We start from the raw sequence: 25,909 nt of genomic DNA, 5'->3' as shown, positions 1-25,909 counted from the left end.
CTGTCATGTCATATGCCTGCAACCCTAGGCTCCACCTTAATAACTTGGCATTTTGCTGGCTAGCTCAATGTAGCCATGTTAAGGGATTGTGGTCTGTGACCACAGTGAATTTTCTTCCAGATAGGGCTGAAGTTTCTGCAGTGCCCATACTGTGGCTAGACATTCTTTTTCTACAGCTGCATAACATTCCTCCCTGGGTTGAAGTCTATGGCTGAGATGTACAACCAGGTGTTCTTCTCCCTCTGAGGAAACCTGACTGAGTACATCCCCCACCCCACAGTTTAATCAAAGCATATATCTGCACAACAAATTATTTTCTGTAATCTGGACTGGCTAGCACAGGGGGTCCACCCAAAGCCCCATTAAGCTTTTGGAATGCTTAGAAATCACTATTCAGTGAACACACTTTGTCGAAACCTCACTCCAGAGAATGGCTATTTAATCAAAGTTTTTCACAGGGAAAAACAATTAGCCAACATCAGGAATTTGCCCCCACTATAGTGCGATCTTGGAGTTCGTAGGTTTAGTTTGGGTGTGTGTGGGGGGGTTGCAGCCCCCCACTTGGGTAGGTTTTAATTTTTTACAATTTTGTAATGGTTGCTAGGTTGGCCAAGTGTTTTTCCCTGTGAAAAAGTTTGATTAAATGGATGTTTGATGGAGTGAGGTTTCAACAAAGTGTGCTCACTGAATAGTGATTCAATGATTTGGGTTTCTGACAATGTAATATGCATCATAGCATGAATAGCCTGTTCTATACCAATCTCCTCAAGGCTCTGTCTCTGTATTCAGTCTACTACAGGCTGCTGAAAGGGGATCTTTGCCTGACTTACAGGACTTACTCAGACCCAGCCCTGATGGATCTGTTACACATGTGCAAAACAAACAGCACCAGAAGCACTAGATCTAGTGATCTGAACTTTGCTTGTGACATAAGCAGAATTTGCTGAAAAGGCAAATATGTGTCCCAAATGATCCTCACACAGTGGAATAGGTTCTCCTTCCATGTACAATAGAGTTCATCCCTGGCTCTATTCAAACAAAACCATGACAACTGGATGAGAAATCATAAATTTACCCCATATCTGGTCCCCATGTCCTTTATGGACAAAGGTAGTCAATAAGAAAAATATTATCCTAACACCCCTTCCCATACAAATCCTTAGTTACCTTCCTACCAACATGTCCCCAGGTACTGATGCACATGTTACTCAGGATCTAATTGTCATGAGGTACATAGCTAGGCTTGTTACGGCCCGAGTGGTCATTAACCTAGTAGCTACCTGTGAACCTATAAATAAATAAATAAACAATCAAACAAACAAACAAATAAATAAATATTGATTTCTTGCCTGTCTGACTGGTTGTGCTACTTTCTCTGCTATTTTATGTATTGCTATCTGCTACAGACTAAGGAAAGCACAACTACACACAGCAAACTGTTTCTGCTCAAAACTGCACCATCAGAAGATGTAACAAGGTGACATGGCAAACTTTAGCAGTGGGGAATTGTATCATCTGCTATGGGTAAGTGCAACTTACACATCTGTACTATATTCATCATTCCCAATGCTGCAGTAACCCTTAGGCTATATGGGCCAAATACCAAAGCCTATCCATCCTTGAAGGAGGATGGATTTGGACCCAGGAGTCCCTGGTGAATTGTCCTATCAAAGCTTGACTTGGACCTAGAAAATGAATCCTGTACATAATGTTTTGTAAAAGTATGGACAGAGGACTATGTTACTTCTTTAGAATGCTTTTACAGTCCACCCATTTCCAATATACTATTGAAGAATACAAGGCTGTAGTGGGATGTGCATTGATACTGCTTGTAATGGATTGGCCATGGTGGGAATAACAAAAACAATAGCTGGAGATTCCAAGATGGCTGCACGTTGATTAACATCTTGATTTCAACTCTCCCAGTGTGAAAACAGAAACTCAGAAGAGAGCCAGTGAACTCATTTCTTTGGGTAAATTTCAGTAACTCATTAGTAAGTGCACTGTCTGGATGCCAGCAAAAAAGAAATTCAGAGAACTTGAGAGAAAATCAACCACAAAAGGTGAGGAAAAAACACAAACTGGGAGGAATTCTGCAAATGTTCAACAAAAAGCAATGCAAGCTGCAGCTTTGGTGCAAGACATGACTTCTAGTAACCTAGAGGAAAGAATAACTCAGATGTACTCAGAAGTGATTAAAATAAATGAAACACTGATGGAGTTTATCAACTCAAATAAAAGGCTGGATAAAATGGAAGAGCTTTAAATGGATATTTAGATGAGGTGATAAAACTGTGAAAATCAGACACTGAAATGAAGAAAAAGCTGGCTGTATATGAGACTGCTCAAGAAGAAAAATAATAGAATTAGAGTGCAAAGCATGCAGGGAAAACCTGAGATTTTCTGCTGAACTACAGAAGCTGGAAGGAACAAGATGTATTAACTTTATGAAAGCATAGATAAGCAACTGAACTGGTATTCCACAGCAGGAGTTGTTAATTGAAAGGGCACAGCATGTTTGTGCTCCAAACGTGGCCATGAGAAACCAAGCAAGACCTTTAATAGTAAATATGCAATCCTACCAGCAGAAGGAATTGATTATGACAATACTGTGGCAGAAGGACAAAGTACTAAAAGTGGGAGAGAGTAGAGTGTTTATGGAAAATGATTACTGACTGTACAGCAGGCAAAAAAAGGAGCAAATTTATTCCAGTAATCAGGAAGGTCAAGAAGCAGGTACAAAATTCAAACTACTGTTTCTAGCCATCTTCAGAATATTCTTTCCCGGAGGTACAAAATTATTTTTTGATGCAGAACATGCTAAGTAGGAAATACACATTTGTCCAACAAAAAGTGAGCTGTGAAACAGAAGAAGATTCTGCTTCTTGTTCTTATGGTAATAAAGACCACAGAGACACAGTGCCAGTGAAACCTTTTCCAATGTTTCAACAGAAAATGCTTGTGAGACAGAAAAAAGCACAAAAGCTGACTAAAAAAACTGAGAGTATGTTAAAAAGGAAGCAGAGAATGGATTTGGGAGATGGAGAGAAACAGAAATAAAACCAGCAACTCAGATATTGACAAATAAACATAGGATTATAAAGCATTAATTATATTTGTGAAACATGACAGAACAAAAAAGGAAATATTGTACTTTTCTGACTTTGTTAAACTTGTAGGAGACTCAAAGCATATGCCCTACTTCATGCCACTAATGTTTAGAGGAACATTTGGGAGAGGGGAAGAGGAAGGAAAGACATAACTGTAAGTAGAACAAACTTTTATTCATAACAGTACTATTTCTATAGTACATGATATCTACATGCTATAAAGTAAAGTTTTGTCAGTCATTTTCAAGTATAACGGGGATACAAGTAACCAGGTGCTCCTGTTTTTTTTCTTCTTTTCTCTTTCCTCTTGTTCAATTTAAAAAAAATGTAGGCACTGCAATGTAAAAAATAAGCAAAAAAAAGTATGTTCAAAGAGTATGACAGAAGAAAAAATGATGTGCTTTTTTCATTATTGCATAGGGGACTGACTGGATTAAGGCACTTGGCTTTATCTAGTAACAAGTTTTAAGAGAAAGAAAATAAATAAAAATGAACATTGAATATAATAAAGCTGTCCTCTAGCAAATAAAAAATACTTGTAGAAGCAACCCTGTATCTGTTTCTAATGTGTCCATGGAGACAATCTGATAAGGAGCAATAAAAACAGAATACCACTTTCTTTTAATGGCTTGGAAATAAATTTTTCTGAAAGCTTTCAAGTGTTTTCTCATTCTGGGAGACCAATAAAGATAAGGCAAAACTATACCATGTGTCTTAGTATGGATAACCTTCCTTTTAGGTTAACCCAAGTCAAGTCTATGAATGTGGCTGTGAGTGTGACTGTCAGTTTGGGACAATTATTTCTATTAAGAAGGTAAAACTTCAGTATTTAAAGATGTACATAGTTTTGTGTGTTATATTAAATTAATATGTTTGGGGTGTATTGGGGTATGCTTTTTTTGAGGGCTTTCAATAACACAAAAAGTATTGTATTACATGACATAGGCTTAAATGAATATGACAAGAAACAATATAAAAGGTCAACCTTCCATATGGTCATGTGTGTATGTAACACAAAAGCTGAAACTAGATACTTAACAAAAAATGTTACAAATAAATGGTAGGAATAATATCTTTTAACATAATGAGCCTTTCATTGTTATCTTTAAATGCTAGTGGTGTCACTGATATATACAAAAATAGTGATCTACATTAAAAAATGTAGAGTGCAAATCGATATGCTACAGGATACACATTTAGAAAGAACCGAAAGTGTGAATTTAATAAACGTTTTCAGGATGGTTATTCAGTAGAATACCTGGGACAATGGAAAACAGGAGTATTTATATTAATTACAGGAAGAGTTCCAATAGAGATAGAAGAGGATAAAAAAGATAATAATGGTAGATATGTAGTACTAAGAGTCTACTGCAAGGGAGGGGGATTACACTGACAATTATTTATAGTCCACCTAAAAATGCTATAAAGGAGTGTAATAAAATTCTGGGCGATATAATCAGTTTTTCATCAAGGAATATTACTTAATAGGTGGGGACTGGAATTTGATTTCCAGCAGGGAAGATGTGTCTAGGGGGCCCAGAAGGGAAAATATAACAAAGGAGGATAGATTTTTGAAGAAATTTATGAAAATATTTGGCATGGAAGATGTGAATTCAGTAGAAGGACTTTGGAGTGAATTTGCATATTATTCTCCAAGAAGATACAAAAACCTGGTAAGGCTAAACAGAACTTACATTTTGAAGGAACATCTTCATTTAATTGAAAGTTTTGATATGCATTTAATAACTATTTCAGATCACGTGTCAGTAATAACTAATATAACAGAACTGTCTACTGAATTATATCCATGCACATCTACTTCTCCAGTGTTCTATATTCTATTTTATTCTTTTATTAAAACCAACAACTAGTTGTTATCCATGCTATTTCAGACATACTGGTTACATATATACTACTACCTCTTCATGTAATTATAGTCTTCACTCCCTCTGTATAGCGCTGTCTTCTCATTCACTATTTGTACTACCTGCTATTGTTGTATTCTTGGTTTATTCCTTTGTATTCATTTGTTTGTTACTTGGATTTTATATCATGTACTGCTCTATGATTTTTATTATGTACTGCGCTATGATTTGTTAAATAAACAAGGAGCTGTTCTCCCCAGGCCTTCGATGAAAAGGGACCTGCGCCTAGTTGGACTTTCCCAGTAAACAAATGTAAAATAAATAAAATAAAAATAAATAAATGCATAAAAATGAGACACTGACACTTTCCCACCTATCTGTTGAAATGCAAGGAATTTAAGAAATGGGTAGTGGAAATTATTTGGGAGTTATTAGAAAGAACAGAAATTTCTTCTAAAAATACAGCTAGGGAGTGGGATAAAATTAAAATGGAATTTAAAAATAGTGTGGAAATAAAAGAAAGAGGGTTATGGTTAAGAAGCATTTGGGTTATTTAGTGGGACTGACAAATAAAGTATTGCAGAATAGACGGAATCTCACAGAACAAGAAGAGGAGCAATTGCAGACTGCTACGCAGAAAATCTAGGATTACCTTGATAATATGCATACATTTAGAAAGACTGCTGTTAAGCAACTGTTTTTTAATAATAATGCCAGAGTGCAAACACTTTTACTGCAACAATTCAGGCAACAGAAAGTAGAAAGTGTTGTTGCCAAGCTTAGGGAGCCTATAACAAGGAAGATAACAAGAGATCCTGTAGGGGTACTAAAACTATTTCATAAATGTTATGAAAGTTTAGAGAAAGCAGAGAAATATGAAGGTCAAGAAAAGGCACAAAAGGAAATGTGTATAGAAGAATTTAATATGCCAACGTTAGAGGTAGATGAGGCTCGATTACTAATAGTAATAATAGTTAGAATATATGGTATTCCTGTGGAAGTTTGGAAGTTAGGAGGGAAATATTGATAAAGATGTGGAAGGTTTTTGTTTAACAGTATTTAAAAAGGAAGAGAAGCACCAACTTTCTGAAGAAAGTGGCAATGGCTGTAATACCTAAAGAGGGTAAAGCCCCATCATTTCCAGCCTCATACAAGCCCATTCCAATCCTAAGCCATTATTATAACGTGTTTATGTCTATAATGGCTAAAAGAATGGCAAGGTAATGCCAACATCGATAGAAATGGATCAGTGTGGTTTTGTGGAGGGGAGGCAAACATTTAACAATATTAACAGAACATTGAGGATCCAGAGGGAATCTGAATGTAAGAAAATACCACTGTTGTTGGTCAGTCTTGATGCAGAGAAAGCATTTGACAGAGTAAGCTGGGAGTTTATGAGCAGGACAATGGAAACATTTGCATTTCCTGACCAAATTATACGGTTGATTAGAATGATATATGAGGGATTGGAGTTGAAAATTAAAGTTCCTCTCTGATAATTTCTGTTTGGGCAGAGGAACCAGGCAGGGGTGTCCTCTTTCCCCTTTATTATTTGCAGTATATTTAGAACGATTGACAAAGAAAATAAGAGGCTAAGAAACTCAATGATATAATTCATATGGTAGTCTAAAAAGCTTGCTCTGTTTATTATTTTATACTTGATAAAACCAGAAAAGGACATTGCAGTGTTGTGGAATATTTTGAGGCAGTTTCAAATGTTTTCAGGATACAAAATGAATGAAGCTAAAACAAAGCCAATAGCTTTAAATTATGTACCCAGACACGAACTAGAACAGAAATATCCATATTTATGAGGATATGATAAAATGAAGTACTTAGGAGTATGGATTAAAAAGGATTCTGGTGTGGCAACTAAGGATATGTGGGATGACATTAAACAAAAGATAATACAAAAACTGAGAAATTGGAAGCTCTGTTATATGGATATGGATAGCAAGATACAAGCAGTTAAAATGTTTTTAGTCCCTTTAATTTTGTACACAGGTCAGGCATATTTTTATCAACCAGAGGAGAAGTTATGGCTAGCAATTAATAATTAGTAAGAGTAGCGGGATCTATATCCGAATCCAGACCAGTAATGAGTGGTGTGCCTCAGGGCTCTGTCTTGGGGTCCCTCCTGTTTGGCATATACTTCTCAGAAGTACAGGCAAGCACAGAAGGGCTGTGGCTGACTAAGTTTGCAGACGACTGCAAACTGGGTGCTATAATAGAGTCTCCGGCTGACATGGAGATCCTCCAGAAGGGCCTAAATGAGACTGATGCATGGTGTCAAAGCCATGGTCTCAAGCTAAATGCAAAAAAATGCGTAGTAATCCCCTTTGGAAAAATCGGAGTAACTGCAAACTACAACATAGGAGGTAATCCCCTGAAATCTGAAGAAGAAATAAGGGATCTAGGGACCCAAGTAGATAGTCAGCTTTACTTTGATAACCATGTTGCCAAAGTGGTTAGAAAATCCTTCTATGTGACCCATCTGATCACGAAAGGGTTCGCATCAAGATCTAAGGCTGTAATGGTGCCCCTCTACTCTTCCCTCATCAGACCCATTATTGAGTACAATGCACCAATTGGAATGTACCTGGCTAGACATCTCCAGCAGCTGGAGAGACCACAAAGGTACCTAACCAAGAGGATTACTGGCCTCAAACAGTTGCCCTATGCAGCACGATTGAAAAAGCTAAGACTGTTCTCTGTTGCATACCGCTTTCTCAGAGGCAATCTCTGTCTAACGTACAGAGCCATGTCCAATCCAGAATTGTTGAACATGCTCCATCTTAGCAAAACCAAATCTACTCGAGCTGATAGGGATGACTGCAAGGCTGGAATTTCCTGGAGAAAACTGGTAAAAGAACCAAGGTATTGGGAGTAAATAATTAGAAAGGGATAGGCCAAAAATGTATTTGGACTGCAGAATAGAGATTGTCTTCCCTATCAATGACTGATATCGGAGTATATCTATCTATGAATGAGCTACATGCTCTAGGGATATAAACCTCAACACAACAATGAATAGAACATGCTGGAGGGATAGATTCCCTTCGCAGAGACTTCCCTTGCTATGGAACAGGGTCCCGATCTACATAAGACAGAGCCCCTCACTATCACTCTTCAAGAGGAACCTTGATGAGTGGATGGGTAACAGAAAGTTCACACCGGGGATCACACCAACAGCACTACTAGATAGGGGCCAAGGGTACTAGCTGCTAGTACAAGGGTCTAGGGAACTACTAAAGGGGCGGTGAATACCGCACAATGTGGCTGGGCTAATATATGCCTTTGGGCAGATAACCCAGTACCAACCTATGAACCTATAAGAGCTGAAGGATTTTATCTAGGAGGAAAAAACAGCAAGAGTCAAGTGGAATAAGCTGATTCTTCCAATTGAACAAGGGGTTTGGGATTATCCAATCTGAAGGGGTATTTCAGAGCTACACAGTTAAGGCTCATATACATAGCACAAGCAGAAACCTATAATTCAAACTGGAAAGGGATGATGATGAAACAGGGGAAGCTCAAGAAACAAGGAGAGGCTGGGATTTTGGATGCAGATCTTTAAGGAAAATAACAATAACCATGCAGAATATTATATTTATAAAGTAGCAGACAGTGTTCTAAGAACTAAGCCAACACGGGGATGGAGAAAGGAAATTCTGCTGATAGGGATGACTGCAAGGCTGGAATTTACTGGAGAAAACTGGTAAAAGAACCAAGGTATTGGGAGTAAATAATTAGAAAGGGATAGGCCAAAAATGTATTTGGACTGCAGAATAGAGATTGCCTTCCCTATCAATGACTGATATCGGAGTATAGGCAAAGAGAAGAAATAAGGGGACCCTAAGCAAAAGACCAGCACTGGAATCAAGCCATCAACCAACAAAGTCTAGAAGACTTAGGATCTTTGACTGGAAGTGTTTACATAGGTATTTTTATACCCCATGAACAGAAGCTGCAGTTAAAAAAGGAATAATTAATAGAGCATACAAAATATGGCATGATAAGTATAAGAATCAATTGGAGGAGGTTAGAAAGGCTTGGGAAGAAATATGGGATAATAAATTCATAAAGAAACAATAGGGTGATGTCTCCCAAATATCCAGCAAAGTCTAGAATATTTAGGTTGGAAGTGTTTACATAGGTATTTTTATACCGCAGACACCAAAGAAGTTTTCCTCAGGTAGACAGCAAATGTTGAAGGTATGATGGGAAAGAAAGAGGTAATTGAGATCATACTTTCTGGGAGTGTAATGAGTTGGTAGACTTCAAAGATTCCCTGCAGACTGCTCTGTCAGAGATACTGGGTGAGAAAATTGGTGCAATTAAGGACATTTTTTTTTGAGCTATGAGACAGAATCAGAATTGCCTACACATAGTAAGGAGTTGCTGAGTTGCTGAGTCTAATTATGGTGGCTGCCAAAAAACTAATGACTAGAAAATCAAAATCATAGTCTAAACCAACTTTACTACAAGTAGTGAATATACTAACAGAGACAAAACAACTAGAATTTGGATCTTTAGAAAAGGGTAGGAGCAAATTACAAAATGGGAATTGTGGGAACAGTACACGCAGAGGAGGTACAAGGTTTAAAAGAAGGCAGGAATGAGCTATGTAATGTTTGACAATGAATGGGTAGATTATAAGTGATGTGTAATGTTTGCAACTAAAATTACGTTGATAAAGTTTGTTTTCATTTATATAAATGTATGATTGCCTAAGTCGTATATGATAATTTAATAAAGATGTTTCTTGTTTAAAAACACAATAGCTGAGAATAAGTGCCTGGAAATTGTCTGCTTAAACCCAGGGAGTCCCTGTTTGCCCCTTGAGAAGTAATAAATAGCTATTCAGCTTTTCTAAAGTTCTGTCAAGTTAGTACCTGAGCTAACTATGTATGTCTTGAATATGCAGAATCTATTCTCTCTGGGTTTTAGGTTCAAGGTAGAAAACTGGGAGGTTGATGGCTTTATTCAAAGTAAACTCTGAAACCATTTTGGGCATGAATGAGAGGTTTGTTCTTAAAAATATTCTATTGTTACAGAAATCTGATAGGGTTCACCCACCATGAGAGCTTGCAACTCAGATACTATACCTGCAAATGTCAGAGCAGTGACGAGTACATTTTTCCAAGTCAAGAATCTTAAATTTTATTTTATTTTTTATTTTATTTTACATTTGTTGACCGGACTAGTCTAACTGGATATATGTCCATTTTCAGTAGAAGCCCAGGGAGATAAGCTCCATGACAAACTGTTAACATAAATAATTAAAAAAGAAATATACAAAAAAAAACTGAAGTTATAATACTATATGCACTGACACATCTAGTTAATATGCACACTAGAGTTTCAAAAACTTACATGGGGTACATTTCGTAATGCAAAGAGCAGGCATACAGTCTAGTTCAATGTACAGGTGAAGTACATCACTTAATGGCAAAGAAAAATACAGGTGAAGTACATCACTTAATGGCAAAGAAAAATAAAACAGGCGGTATACAGTCTAATGCCATGTACACTACATTACACAATAAAAGATGCTGCTAATGATAGGTAGAGGTAATAATTAGTTACAAAGAAAAATTAAAATGTTTTTAATAATTTTTTTTTTTCAAATAAGTGAGAGAGAGAAGAAATTACAGAGCAAAGAGGCTATATATTGTTAAAAAGGAAATGACAGAAGAATTAGTTAAAAGAAAAAAAAAGGGGAGACAGAGCATAGTTTGGGTAGAGGACAGGTTTAGGCAGGTTTAGTACAGTGGCATGACCAGTGTATTTTGAGAAAAAGTTTCAGTCTTTTTTTGTAGAGTGATAAAGAGGAAATAGAGGAAAGGTCACAGGGGAGAAGATTCCAGAATTTTCCCACAGTATTGGAGAAAAGAGACTCCCCAGCCCTGTTGTTTGATTTAGTTGTTTTGACTAGAAGTTTCTGAGATGAGCGTAAGGACTTCAGATTATTATAGAGAGTGATGATGGTAGAGAGACTAGGAGTATTGGAAGGTTGGTAGAGAGTTTTATGTGTAATGATTAGTTGGTGGTACTTGATCAGATTCTGTAGTTCAGCCATTCAAGCTGCTTTAAGTTAACACAGTGGTGAGTTTTAAATGAGTTACCAGTAGCAAATCTGGCTATATTATTGTAGGAGCTTTCCAGCTTACTGAGGTTGCCCTTAGATAGGTTGGTGAAAATGAAAGAGGCATAGAGGAGTGTAGAGATTAGATGAGTATGTGCAATAATAGTTCTAGCTGTGGGTGATAGGAAGGGTTTTATTCTGTACAGAGAGCCAAGTTTTTTGTTGACAGATTTAATTGTGTTGTTAATGTGTATGTCAAAGGAAAGATTGTTGTCTATAGTGACACCAAGTAGTTTGGTAGTTAGGTCGGGTGATATTATGGTGTCATTAGTGGAAGAAACAGAAAAATCTAAGGGTGTGGATTTCAGATTAGGATTGAAAAGGAGGAGTTTAGTTTTTTTGGGGTTTAAGAGTAGGCAACAATGAGTGAACCATTGTTCCACAGTGTTAAAGACATTTTGTGTAATGGAGTGAAGGTCAGAGGAGGTTTTAGCGGAGCATATAAGTGTAGAGTCGTCAGCATATTGTATGGAAGTAGCTTGGGGAATTGCTTAATGAAGGTCGTTGATGAATATGGAGAAAAGGAGAGGTCCTAATATGGACCCTTGAGGTATACCAAGGTTAACTGGTAGGTGGGTAGATAGAGTGTTACACCAAAGTACAGCCTGTTGTCTTGTATTTAGGTAGGATTGGAACCATTTGATAGAGAGTGAGTGCAAAGACAGGGATTTGAGGATATCTATCAGAATTTGATGATTTACCATATTGAATGCTTTGGACAGATCAATAAATAGTGCAGTAGATAGCAAATTGCAGTTACGGTTTCTGTTGATACAATCTGTAAAGGAAAGGAGAGCAGTGGTAGTGCTCTGGGAAGGTCTGAAACCATGTTGACAGGTAGAGAGCAGGTTATTGTGGATTAGGTGGTCTAGTAACTGTCTGTGTATATATTTCTCCGTAATCTTTGCCAAAGGGGATAGAAGAGCTATAGGACAATAATTGGAGAATTCGGTTGAGTTGCCACCTTTGTGCAGGGGGATAATATGGGAGACTTTCCAGATACTAGGGATGTGGCCTTCACTAATAGTTCTATTGATAAGAATGGAGATGGGGTAAGCAATCGATTTGGCAGATTTCTGTAGGTATTCAGCAGGTATTTGGTCTGCTGAAGGAGAGCATGGTTTCAATTTTTGGATTAAGGCAAGAATATGGGTTGTTGGGACTGGTTGCAGAAGAAATGGTCGGGGCGAAGTTTTGTTGTAGGTAGGTAACGTAAAATTAACATATGATAATTGACTGGCTAGTGTTTGGATAGCGTCAGTGAAAAAGGAATTGAAGGCATTGGCAGTATACATGGGATTTTCTTGGTCAGTATTTTGTGGGTTTGGTGTACTGGATTGACCTGGATGTAGTAATTGGTTGACACTCGCCCAGAACTTTTGTGGGTTGTTATGGTTAGTCTTCTGAAATTGAAGGTAGTAGTTTCTTTTATCTGATAGTATAGCTTTCTTAGTGTTATTTCTTAATTCTCGGAAAATGTGTTGGTCAGCAGGATTTTTGGTCATTCTCCATTTAGCCCAGTATTTATTTCTAAGGTGCATTTTCTGTTTTGTTTCTTTTGATAGCCACGGAGCGGATCTGGTTTTGAATCTAATTGCACGGGTTGGGGCATGGGGACTGAGAATGGCTAAACATTTTGAATTAAAGTATTATACTACTTCTTCTAAAGGTAGGTAATTTAAGGGAGACCAGTTGCATGCTGTCACTGATTTATTACTGTTTCTGCATTTTCTGTGTGTTTCTATCTAAAAACAAAAAAAACAAAAAAATTATCCTTGTTTTCCCGCCTCTCCTCGACTAGTTTAGACCAGTTTACAGGCTTTGCTGTATTCTGGGCTGTGGTGTAGTTCCTGTGTTGTCCATTACCTTACTTGGATAGAGGGAAGTTTCTTTGCTCACCAGTGGGAGTGGGGAGCCTTGAGCAGCCTACCTGTCCCTGTAGGAAGTGACCTCAGCACAAGAGCTGTAGTAATTGATTGTTTTGGACCATTTCTAGCTCTTTTGAAGTTCCCTGTTTAAAATCCACCTCTGGGCATTTTTTTCTGGCTATACTACTCAGACAAGCTCCTCGTGGTCCTGCAGAGTGGTCCTAGCTACAGAGAACTCAGAAAAGCGACTACTTTCTGGATTTAAGTATCTTTGCTGTTTTTTTACTTGAAATACCTTCTCTAGCTTACCCTAAACAAGCTTAAACTGTTTTTTAGCTGTTTGCTGCATTATTTAATATCTGCACTTAAAGTTACATTTTAGTCGAATTTGATCAGAAGTTTGTTTGTTTAATTTAACTGTTAAGGTTGCCCACTAAAGTGCGCTAGTCTGTGCAACTGATTTATTACTGTTTCTGCATTTTCTGTGTGTTTCTATCTAAAAAAAAAAAACAAAAAAAATCCTTGTTTTCCCGCCTCTCCTCGACTAGTTTAGACCAGTTTACAGGCTTTGCTGTATTCTGGGCTGTGGTGTAGTTCCTGTGTTGTCCATTACCTTACTTGGATAGAAGGAAGTTTCTTTGCTCACCAGTGCAAGTGGGGAGCCTTAAGCAGCCTACCTGTCCCTGTAGGAAGTGACCTCAGCAAAAGAGCTGTAGTAATTGGTTGTTTTGGACCATTTCTAGCACTTTTGAAGTTCCCTGTTTAAAATCCGCGTTTGCGCAACTTTGCGTGATTGTGTGCATAGTGCAGCACCGGTTAAACTTCTTCTGGCTCCGCCAAGTCTGCTCTTCAAATTTTCCGTTAAGGAAGCTCTACTCTTAGTATAATCAGACTACTCGCTATATTATAAGCCTAGCACTTGTTCTCAAAACTTCTCTACTAAGTAAGCACTCTCATACTAAGTAAGCACTACATCCACCTACCACCCCTGTGAATATCCACTTCCCTTAAAGGCACAACACTCCCTTATACTGTTCTAGCATGTTGAATGGTAGATTACTGGCGTCCTCTCCAGTTCAGCTGGTTAATCTGGGTATCTTGAGACAATGCTACAATTGTCTCATGTACACAGACAACCCTCTCCTCCTCCCAACAAACACAAATACATGTGAGAGATGCAACTATATAGCTAAACTGGAGGCTGAACTCTCTCAACTCAGGGCTGGCATGACCAGACAGGAGGAGATGGTAACCACACACACAACAAACCCAGTCCCACATAGACCTACCACAACTGCAAACCAAACACATAAAAACACAAAGACATACTCGGAGGCTCTAATAAAAAACTTAACAAAACAACAGAGGCTCCCAAAGCAGACATCCAAAAATCCACCACCTCAAAACAAAACACATGCAACACATACTTCAATAAATCAGTGTGTCAATCAATCACAGCCCTTAAGGCCAAACACCATGCCTGATACCTGTCCTTGGGGGAAGTGACCTCAGCACAAGAAGCTGTAGTAATTGGTTGTTTGGGACCATTTCCAGCTCTTTTGTAGTTCACTGTTTAAAATCCGCCTCTGGGTGTTTTTTTCTGGCTATACTGCTCAGACAAGCTCCACGTGGGTTTACAGAGTGGTCCTAGCAGCAGGGAACTCAGAAAAGCGACTACCTTCTGGATTTAAATATTTTTGCTTTTTTTCACTTGAAATAGCTTCTGTAGCTTACCTTGAACTAGCCTGAACTGTTTTTAACTGATTGCTGCATTATTTAAAAATCTGCACTTAAAGTTACAATTTAGTCGAATTTGATCGAAAGTTTGCTTGTTTGTTTGTTTAATTTAACTGTGAGGCTGCCCACTAAAGTGTGCTAGCCTGTGTAACTAATTTATCACTGTTTCTGCATTTTCTGTGTGTTTCTACCAAAAAAATCAAAAAAACCAAAAAAATAATCCTTGTTTTCCTGCCTTCCTCGACTAGTTTAGACCAGTTTACAGGCATTGCTGTATTCTGGGCTGTGGTGTAGTTCCTGTGTTGTCCATTACCTTACTTGGATAGAAGGAAGTTTCTTTGCTCACCAGTGGGAGTGGGGAGCCTTGAGCAGCCTACCTGTCCTTGGGGGAAGTGACCTCAGCACAAGAAGCTGTAGTAATTGGTTGTTTGGGACCATTTCCAGCTCTTTTGTAGTTCACTGTTTAAAATCCGCCTCTGGGTGTTTTTCTGGCTATACTGCTCAGACAAGCTCCACGTGGGTTTACAGAGTGGTCCTAGCAGCAGGGAACTCAGAAAAGCGACTACCTTCTGGATTTAAGTATCTTTGCTTTTTTTCACTTGAAATAGCTTCTGTAGTTTACCTTGAACTAGCCTGAACTGTTTTTAACTGATTGCTGCATTATTTTAAAATCTGCACTTAAAGTTACATTTTAGTCGAATTTGATCGAAAGTTTGCTTGTTTGTTTGATTAATTTAACTGTGGAGGCTGCCCACTAAAGTGTGCTAGCCTGTGTAACTAATTTATCACTGTTTCTGCATTTTCTGTGTGTTTCTACCAAAAAAACAAAAAAATAATCATTGTTTTCCCGCCTTCCTCAACTAGTTTAGACCAGTTTACAGGCATTGCTGTATTCTGGGCTGTGGTGTAGTTCCTGTGTTGTCCATTACCTTACTTGGATATAAGGAAGTTTCTTTGCTCACCAGTGGGAGTGGGGAGCCCTGAGCAGCCTACCTGTCCTTGGGGGAAGTGACCTCAGTACAAGAAGCTGTAGTAATTGGTTGTTTGGGACCATTTCCAGCTCTTTTGTAGTTCACTGTTTAAAATCCACCTCTGGGTGTTTTTTTCTGGCTATACTGCTCAGACAAGCTCCACGTGGGTTTACAGAGTGGTCCTAGCAGCAGGGAACTCAGAAAAGTGACTACCTTCTGGATTTAAGTATCTTTGCTTTTTTCACTTGAAATAGCTTCTGTAGCTTACCTTGAACTAGCCTGAACTGTTTTTTAATTGATTGCTGCATTATTTTAAAATCTGCACTTAAAGTTACATTTTAGTCGAATTTGATTGAAAGTTTGCTTGTTTGTTTGTTTAATTTAACTGTGGAGGCTGCCCACTAAAGTGTGCTAGCCTGTGTAACTAATTTATCACTGTTTCTGCATTTTCTGTGTGTTTCTAGCAAAAACAAAAAAAATAATCATTGTTTTCCTGCCTTCCTCGACTAGTTTAGACCAGTTTACAGGCATTGCTGTATTCTGGGCTGTGGTGTAGTTCCTGTGTTGTCCATTACCTTACTTGGATATAAGGAAGTTTCTTTGCTCACCAGTGGGAGTGGGGAGCCCTGAGCAGCCTACCTGTCCTTGGGGGAAGTGACCTCAGTACAAGAAGCTGTAGTAATTGGTTGTTTGGGACCATTTCCAGCTCTTTTGTAGTTCACTGTTTAAAATCCACCTCTGGGTGTTTTTTTCTGGCTATACTGCTCAGACAAGCTCCACGTGGGTTTACAGAGTGGTCCTAGCAGCAGGGAACTCAGAAAAGTGACTACCTTCTGGATTTAAGTATATTTGCTTTTTTTTCACTTGAAATAGCTTCTGTAGCTTACCTTGAACTAGCCTGAACTGTTTTTTAACTGATTGCTGCATTATTTTAAAATCTGCACTTAAAGTTACATTTTAGTCGAATTTGATCGAAAGTTTGCTTGTTTGTTTGTTTAATTTAACTGTGGAGGCTGCCCACTAAAGTGTGCTAGCCTGTGTAACTAATTTATCACTGTTTCTACATTTTCTGTGTGTTTCTACTAAAAAACAAAAAAACAAAAAATAATCCTTGTTTTCCCGCCTTCCTCGACTAGTTTAGACCAGTTTACAGGCATTGCTGTATTCTGGGCTGTGGTGTAGTTCCTGTGTTGTCCATTACCTTACTTGGATAGAAGGAAGTTTCTTTGCTCACCAGTGATAGTGGGGAGCCTTGAGCAGCGTACCTGTCCTTGGGGGAAGTGTCCTCAGCACAAGAAGCTGTAGTAATTGGTTGTTTGGGACCATTTCCAGCTCTTTTGTAGTTCACTGTTTAAAATCCGCCTCTGGGTGTTTTATCTGGCTATACTGCTCAGACAAGCTCCACGTGGGTTTACAGAGTGGTCCTAGCAGCAGGGAACTCAGAAAAGCGACTACCTTCTGGATTTAAGTATCTTTGCTTTTTTTCCACTTGAAATAGCTTCTGTAGCTTACCTTGAACTAGCCTGAACTGTTTTTTAACTGATTGCTGCATTATTTTAAAATTTGCACTGAAAGTTACATTTTAGTCGAATTTGATCGAAAGTTTGCTTGTTTGTTTGTTTAATTTAACTGTGGAGGCTGCCCACTAAAGTGTGCTAGCCTGTGTAACTAAGTTATCACTGTTTCTGCATTTTCTGTGTGTTTCTACTAAAAAAACAAAAAATCCTTGTTTTCCCGCCTTCCTCGACCAGTTTAGACCAGTTTACAGGCATTGCTGTATTCCGGGCTGTGGTGTAGTTCCTGTGTTGTCCATTACCTTACTTGGATAGAAGGAAGTTTCTTTGCTTGCCAGTGGTAGTGGGGAGCCTTGAGCAGCGTACCTGTCCTTGGGGGAAGTGACCTCAGCACAAGAAGCTGTAGTAATTGGTTGTTTGGGACCATTTCCAGCTCTTTTGTAGTTCACTGTTTAAAATCCGCCTCTGGGTGTTTTTTTCTGGCTATACTGCTCAGACAAGCTCCACGTGGGTTTACAGAGTGGTCCTAGCAGTAGGGAACTCAGAAAAGTGACTACCTTCTGGATTTAAGTATCTTTGCTTTTTTTTCACTTGAAATAGCTTCTGTAGCTTACCTTGAACTAGCCTGAACTGTTTTTTAACTGATTGCTGCATTATTTTAAAATCTGCACTTAAAGTTACATTTTATTCGAATTTGATCGAAAGTTTGCTTGTTTGTTTGTTTAATTTAACTGTGGAGGCTGCCCACTAAAGTGTGCTAGCCTGTGTAACTAATTTATCACTGTTTCTGCATTTTCTGTGTGTTTCTAGCAAAAAAACAAAAAAATAATCCTTGTTTTCCTGCCTTCCTCGACTAGTTTAGACCAGTTTACAGGCATTGCTGTATTCTGGGCTGTGGTGTAGTTCCTGTGTTGTCCATTACCTTACTTGGATAGTAGGAAGTTTCTTTGCTCACCAGTGGGAGTGGGGAGCCCTGAGCAGCCTACCTGTCCTTGGGGGAAGTGACCTCAGCACAAGAAGCTGTAGTAATTGGTTGTTTGGGACCATTTCCAGCTCTTCTGTAGTTCACTGTTTAAAATCTACATTTGCACTGCGGTCGTGCGCATAGCGCAGTGCCGGTTAAACAAGGTTAAACTTTTTCTGGCTCCGCCAAGTCTTTTCTTCAAATTGTCCCTTAAGGAAGCTCTACTCTTAGTATAACCAGACTACTCACTGTATTATAAGCCTAGCACTTGTTCTCAATACTTCTCTACTAAGTAAGCACTCTCGTACTAAGTAAAGCACTACATCTACTTACCACCCCTGTGGATACCCACTTCCCTTAAAGGTATAGCACTCACTTATACTGTTCTAGCATGTCGAGTGGTAGATTACTGGCGTTGTCTCCAGTTCAGCTTGTCAATCTGGGCATCTTGAGACAATGCTACAATTGTCTCATGTACACAGACAACCCTCTCCTCCTCCCAACAAACACAAATACATGTGAGAGATGCAACTATATAGCTAAACTGGAGGCTGAACTCTCTCAACTCAGGGCTGGCATGACCAGACAGGAGGAGATGGCAACCACACACACAACAATCCCAGTCCCACATAGACCTACCACAACTGCAAACCAAACACATAAAAACACAAAGACATACTCGGAGGCTCTAATAAAAAACTTACCAAAACAACAGAGGCTCCCAAAGCAGACATCCAAAATCCACCACCTCAAAACAAAACACATGCAACACATACTTCAATAAATCAGTGTGTCGACCAATCGCAGCCCTTAAGGCCAAACACCTTGCCTGATACACTAGTAATAGGTGACTCCATAGTCAGACACACTGATGTCCCACTGACCAGGCTGAACAAGGAAAAGGTGACTGTGAGCTGTCTATCGAGCTAGGATCCGCCACATAACACACGCACTCAGGTCACTCCAAAGCAAGTACAAATATGACTCTGTCATTGTCCATGCTGGTGTGAATGACCTGAGACGCACCTCCATGGACTACATGAAAAGAGACATAGAGGAGCTCTCGATTATGTAGCCCAGGCTGGTATGACCCTGACCCTGAGCAGCATCTTGCCCTCACCAAGAATGATACCACAATACAAAGACAAGATGATCAGCTTTAACAATTGGCTCAAGTACTGGTGTCATTCTAAGGGGATCCAATGTCTGTCTGCCTGGGATGATATGTTGGACAAGCCACGCTGCTTCACAAGGGATGGCTTACACCTGTCACCACTGGGCTTCCGGATATTGGCTAAGGCTCTTGCCACCCCCATAGTGCCTTTTTAGGCAAGGCTCAAAAGACAAACCCACCTCCTTAGAAAACAAAAATGGAAAAAAACTAAGGGTAATGCTGCTCAATGCCAGAAGTCTAAATCTCAAGATGCAGGCACTTGATGCACTCCTCAGCATGGAGAACATTGACGTCTGTGCAGTAACTGAAACCTGGTTCAAGGCTCCAGATGCACCCCAGTGCTACCAGGCTATACCTCGTATCATGCTTTTCGGCCCCAAAACCCGGGCCGAACCACAAAGGGAGGGGGAGTGTCCATATTCATAAAGGACACCCACCCCTCCAGGTTAGTAGCAACACATGAAGCATCAGAGACCATACAGGTGCAACTAACCATAGGCAAATCTGCTATACAACTGGTAGCATATTACAGACCACCCTCCCAATCTCAAGAACCCCACTCAGCCTTCCTGAAGACATTGGAGGATATGAATGTATCACAAAATACCATCATACTGGGAGACTTCAACTACCCAAACATAGATTGGGTACATTATTCTAGCCCTATAGCCCAAAGTTTCCTGGAATTCATAAATTCAAATGCACTGGAACAACTAGTCACCTCTCCCACTAGGAGAGATAATATACTAGACCTGATCATCACAAACATGGGGACAAAATGCTCCACACCGGAAGTATACCCCTCACTAGTGAGATCTGACCACAAACTAATCACCCTGAATATACATATCCCACCTCCACCCCCAGCACAAAAGACCACAGTGAAAAACTTCTCAAAAGCAGAATTCACTCTTCTTAAGACTGAGATGGTATCCTTTAAGCCCACTGTGCCAGTGGATACCACATCCCACAATGCCGAATCCTTCACAAATGCTTTCTATGGACATCTCCAAGAATGCATGGATCATGCAATCCCAAACAAATCCAAGTCCCTCTCCACCAAATGTAAGCATCCTGTCTGGTGGACCTCAGCCATAAACAAATTGTATAACAAAAGAAGGAATCTACTGCACGTCAGAACGAAATCCCATGAAGGGAAGACATCTCTGATCAACATTAGCAGAAAACTACGTTCTCTCATAAAAACATCGAAGACAAACTTTGAGAGAAAAATCGCTAAGGACACTAAAGATAACCACAAAGCCTTCTTCAGCTATGTTAGAAACCTGGGCGGAAACCCTCAGATATGCTCAGAGTTGGTTCACAACAACAAAAAATACACTGAACCCACAGATATTGCTAACATTCTGGCTGACAGGTTCGGTGCAAATTTCTCACCTCCTTCACCCCCAAAAGAAGAAATACTTATCCCAGCTGAATGTAATCTCCCTGTCATCTCAGATGTCCAGGTGAGAGCCGCCCCCAGCAAAGCTAAAAACACAGCATTAATGGGACCTGACGGTATCCCGGGGTGCGTGTTACGTGAACTCCACGAGGAGCTAAACCCACACATAAAAATGCTATTTAACCTTAGCCTTACTTCGGGATATGTACCTGAACACTGGCGTACAGCAACAGTGGTCCCACTCCACAAAGGGGGTACCTCTACAGACCCTGGGAACTACCGCCCCATAAGCTTAACCATCCTGGTCTGCAAAGCTATGGAAAGAATCATTATGGAACTCATAAACGGAGACATAGGGGACCTACAGATGCTTGGCCCCACCCAGTTCGGCTTTGTAAAGGGCAGATCCTGCCTTTTAAACCTGGTTGACTTTTCCAAAACAGTCACTAGAGACATTGATGAGGGCAAAGCAGTCCATACAGCCTACCTGGACTTGGCTAAGGCCTTTGACACAATGCCCCACTCAGGCATCATAGATAAGCTAAACAGCTTAAAAGTAAACCCTTATGTCACTAGATGGGTTGCAAACTGGCTAAAGGACAGAACCCATAAAGTTAAAATCGCTGGAGCAATGTCAGACTCAAAGCCAGTCACAAGTGGTGTCCCACAGGGATCTGTCCTGGGACCCCTCTTGTTCGGCATTTATTTCTCAGATGTTAAAGCAAACATGGGAGGGCTGTGGCTGACAAAGTTCGCAGATGACTGCAAACTAGGCACCATAGTCGATACACCAGCAGATACACACAGCCTACAAAAAAACCTCACTGAAATGGACAACTGGTGCCGTAGTCACGGCCTTAAACTAAATGCCAAAAAATGTATAGTCATCCCTTTTGGAAAAAACAAAGTACCCACAAATTATCACATAGACAGCAACCCACTGAGTACGGAAAAAGTAATCAGAGACCTAGGGACCCAAGTAGACAGCGACCTCTCATTTGACACCCACGTTGCCAAAGTGGTTAGAAAAACATTCTACCTTGCACACCTTATCATGAAGGGTTTCACATCCACATCCAAGGATGTCATTGTACCCCTATATTCCTCCCTCATCAGGCCCATGATTGAGTACAATGCCCCATTTGGTATGTACCTCACCCGGCATTTGCAACAGCTGGAGAGACCACAAAAGTACCTCACCAAAAGGATCAAGGGTCTCCAACATATGTCTTATTCTGTAAATACACAGATAAGAAGGAGTAGGCATCGGAACACAAGAGACAAGCTTCTTCAAGCCAAATCCACAAAACGATGCTCACCAACGTTTAAATGATGATCAAACCTTTTATTTTACCAAACCAAGTTACTTGAAACGCTAAACAGCGTTTTTCATTTAGACCAATGTCCAAACTTCTTCAGACAAACACTGGCTTTCCCGCCAGTCTGCGTTTAAATATAAAACCATTGTGATGTCATCAAGTGCACAATATTTTAAAGAAGTAGCGTGTGCCTTCTAAAAACAACAATACATTTTCTCTTTACAACATTGACAACATTAATTGTTGTACCAAACCATATATTACTACTAGAAAGTCAGATTTTTAGTTTTATAATCTTATAATTTTATAAAACCAGGTGTTATAATCCCAAATTCAGTAACACAGGTTATTTGTAACTCATGTTGTAAGGACTTTGTATAGGCTTCTAACATTTATAAATATATACATATTAATAAAAATATTGATAAAAAAATGTATTTAATAAGAATCTATATAAATGTAAAAACCATAATAATTTTTTAAAAACCGTGTTTGTGTGTATTCATTAAAAATGTGTGTATGTGTATATGAGTGTTTAAAAGTCTAGGTCCTAAAAGGTAAGACCTATATTTTACCTATATTTTCCTTGTTTAACATACCTTGCTTAAATATACTATAATTAATAGTTACCTTGTGTACATTATAAAAATTCACTAAGGCTACTGATGTTAGTTTGAGATAATGAATGTACTTAATAATTTAAATAAACTCTAGTCATTCATTTATTTCCCTTGATTTTTAATATTTTAGTTACCTAAGTAAACTTTTTAATTTTAATATACAAGTAATAGAGCAAACTTCATTTAGGCCTGGGTCCCTGCAAGATGTCAATCGAAGTTGCGACTCTAGTTCTTTCTTTTCAAGGTACAATCTCAACATATTTTCATTTATCAAATTCATAGAATTAACTTGTATTTGGTCAATGATCATAAATTTAAATGTATGCCCTGTGTTTGTTTTACAATGCCTTGCCAGGGCATTTTCTTCTTTGTTTTTCTTAATAGCGTAGGTGTGTTCGTATACTCGGTCTCTAAGGCATCTGTCCGTTTTCCCTACAGAAAATGACGGGCATTGTTCGCACTGGGCCAAGTACACTACTCTTTTGCTGTTACAATTGTAATTATTCCTTATACTATAAGTTTCTTTCCTGATGGTAAATGTGTCCGCAGTGGTTATATAACTGCAATATCTACATGAACCACATTTCTTAGTGCCTCCTTTCCCCTTAGTAATATGGGCCTTTGTTTCTAATAGTTGTTTCATATTCTTACCTCTTCTGTATATAATAATGGGTCCATAGTTGAAGATTTTTGCTAGCTCTCTGTCTAGGGATAGGCTAGACCAATATTTCCTAACTGTGTGACAAATCTGGGGTGCTTCTGGACAAAACGTAAAAATAAATGCTGTATTATAATTCCTATTGTTTTCTTCTATTGTTATAGTTGTCTCTAAATCCACTCCAGAATGGTTTTCTATATTGGACCCTTCTGTTACAGGGTTGACGACACAATGAGTATAGTTTTTTTGGGGGGGCAATTGTCAAAATTGCTTTGTAAATTCCTTTCTTCCTTTTTTCTATAACTTCTTTAAAGATTCCTTCCAAAAATGTGGTTGGGTAGCCCCTGTGTGAGAACATTAAATGTAAACTGTCACATTCTGTGTCAAAGTCCTGATTTAAGGTGGTCATTTTGGCTGCCCTCACAAGCTGACCCTTTACCACCGATTTCTTTTGGTGGAGAGGATGTTGACTGGAAAAATGGAGATAGGTGTTTGAAAAAGTTTCCTTTCTATGTATTTTGGATGTATACCCTTGTGTAGTTTTGTTCAGTTCGATGTCCAAAAAGTTTACTGTAGTTTTTTCAAAATTCATTGTAAACTTAAGAAAATCTGTAGTAGCTGTAAATTTGTCAACTAACTCTTTCACTTCTTTTTCTTGCCCTTTTGTAAGGATGAAAATATCATCCAAAAACCTTCTGTACATATAGATATCAGAACACCAAGGTTGATTTAAAACATGTGTTGTTTCCCAATGGGCTAATACCAAATTTGCAAAGCTACCCCCTACTGGAGAGCCCATTGCTACACCAGTCTTCTGCAGGAATAGTTTGTCTTCAAAAGAAACAAAATTATTTTTAAGTATACAATGTAAAAGTTTCTCTACTACACTGCATTCATTTTGTGTAGCTCCCTTAGTTTTAATGAACTCCACTACCCATTGGGTCCCCAAATCTTGTGGAATACATGTGTACAGATCACAAATATCTATAGTCAAAAAGTTTAAAGAAGGGTCGAATGTAATATTCTGTAGGTCATCCAAAAAAGACCATGAATCTTTTAAAATATGCTCTTGGGTTCCCACATATTTTTTTCAAAATCGAATCTACAAATTTAGCACAAGGGTATGTTATCGACTGCCTTGCGTCTACCAAAGTACGAAAGGGTGGATTTTCCAAATTTTTATGGAGTTTGGGGATACCAAAAATTTTTGGAATCCTTGGAGCTGGGATGGTTAGGTAGTGATTTTGTTCTACACTAATTAGTCCTTCTATGTACAAATCATTAATAATTGGTTTTATATTGTGATGGGCCTGGTTAAGCTCATTTCTACTAGTGGTTTCATAAGTGTCTTTCTCTAACAATGCTAACATTAATCTAGAATATTCCACGTTGTATACCACAACAAGTCCCCCTCCCTTGTCAGGCTTCATGAGTCTTACTGGTAAATTTCTAAGGGAAAGTAGAAGACTACTTTCTTCCTTAGTAATGTTGTTAGCATTTTGATTCCTTTGATGTTTTTTAGTTATGTTTCTGAACTCGTTTTCACACAAATATTCATACATACATAATAAAGGATTTTGTGGCGGGTTAAAGCTACTAGTCACCCGTAAATCGTTTGTGGTACCATTCAAGTTTCCAAACATGATGTTCAAATTTAATTTACGCATAAACATCTTGAAATCAATTAAGAGTTCTACTATATTACAACCTTTAGTGGGTACAAATGTTAGTCCCTTAGCAAATAGTTCGACTAGGGTTTTATCAATATAACATCCAGTGTAGTTGTATATATTGAAATCCCCAGTTTGATTTGTTATAGTCTCTAATAAAGTCAATCCCACTGTTTGTTCATGCTCCGAGTGTTGTATTGTCTCCTCGGTCCAGAGACTGGTTGTGGTCTCCAGTTTGTCCCCCTCCCCCCCTGTAGTTTTTTTGATGTTGGGGTTGTTGATGTTGTTCTTCCAACTGCCAGTCTGCATCGTCCTCTGTGTCAAGGTTATCATTTTGAACGTTTGTCTCTTCTATTACACAGTCATTTTCGATGGTCTCAAAGTCCAAGTCTGGATTTTGGGCATTATCAGTGTGACCTTGGCCATTATTTCTTGTGGTATACCTTCCCAGGTCACGAGATTTATTAGAATTGTAGTTGTTCTTAGGTTTCCCAGTTTTATTTAATGAACTAGGAGGTTTAGGGAAGGCCAACCCTTCCCTATAAGCTTTTAAGTCTCTATTTAATTTCTTAAGTTTTGTAGCTTTGACATCTGTTGTGCAATACTTGCTAATGTTCTTTCAAATTTGTGGATTTGGCTTGAAGAAGCTTGTCTCTTGTGTTCCGGTGCCTACTCCTTCTTATCTGTGTATTTATTGAGTGTGCTGTATTTTTTCAAGTTCCCGGTTTGTCCAGGAGGGTCGGCTACCACGCACCAGGGATGAATATCTCAGCAGAAGGAGATTGTCCTTCACAGGGTAATTTAACCCAACTACTTGAACTTATAAATAAGCGCTTAGACACGCTAACTGAAAAGGTGGATAGCGTGAGCGCACTGAGTCAGAACC

The 25,909-nt window shown here is 38.9% G+C and overlaps 1 protein-coding gene across 1 annotated transcript in view; it reads right to left on the bottom strand.

Annotated features, from left to right (window-relative positions):
* SLC12A5 (solute carrier family 12 member 5) overlaps positions 1–25,909 on the bottom strand; it is a 1,753,644-nt gene that overhangs the window by 884,688 nt on the left and 843,047 nt on the right. The gene's annotated exons all lie outside the window — the stretch shown is intronic.

The sequence above is a fragment of the Protopterus annectens genome, chromosome 12.part0 (assembly GCF_019279795.1).
Source record: "Protopterus annectens isolate FY-2018-M chromosome 12.part0, PAN1.0, whole genome shotgun sequence".
Lineage (NCBI taxonomy): Eukaryota > Metazoa > Chordata > Ceratodontiformes > Protopteridae > Protopterus > Protopterus annectens.
Note: the sequence above shows the minus strand (reverse complement) of the source record. Positions and strands in the feature narration are given on the sequence as shown.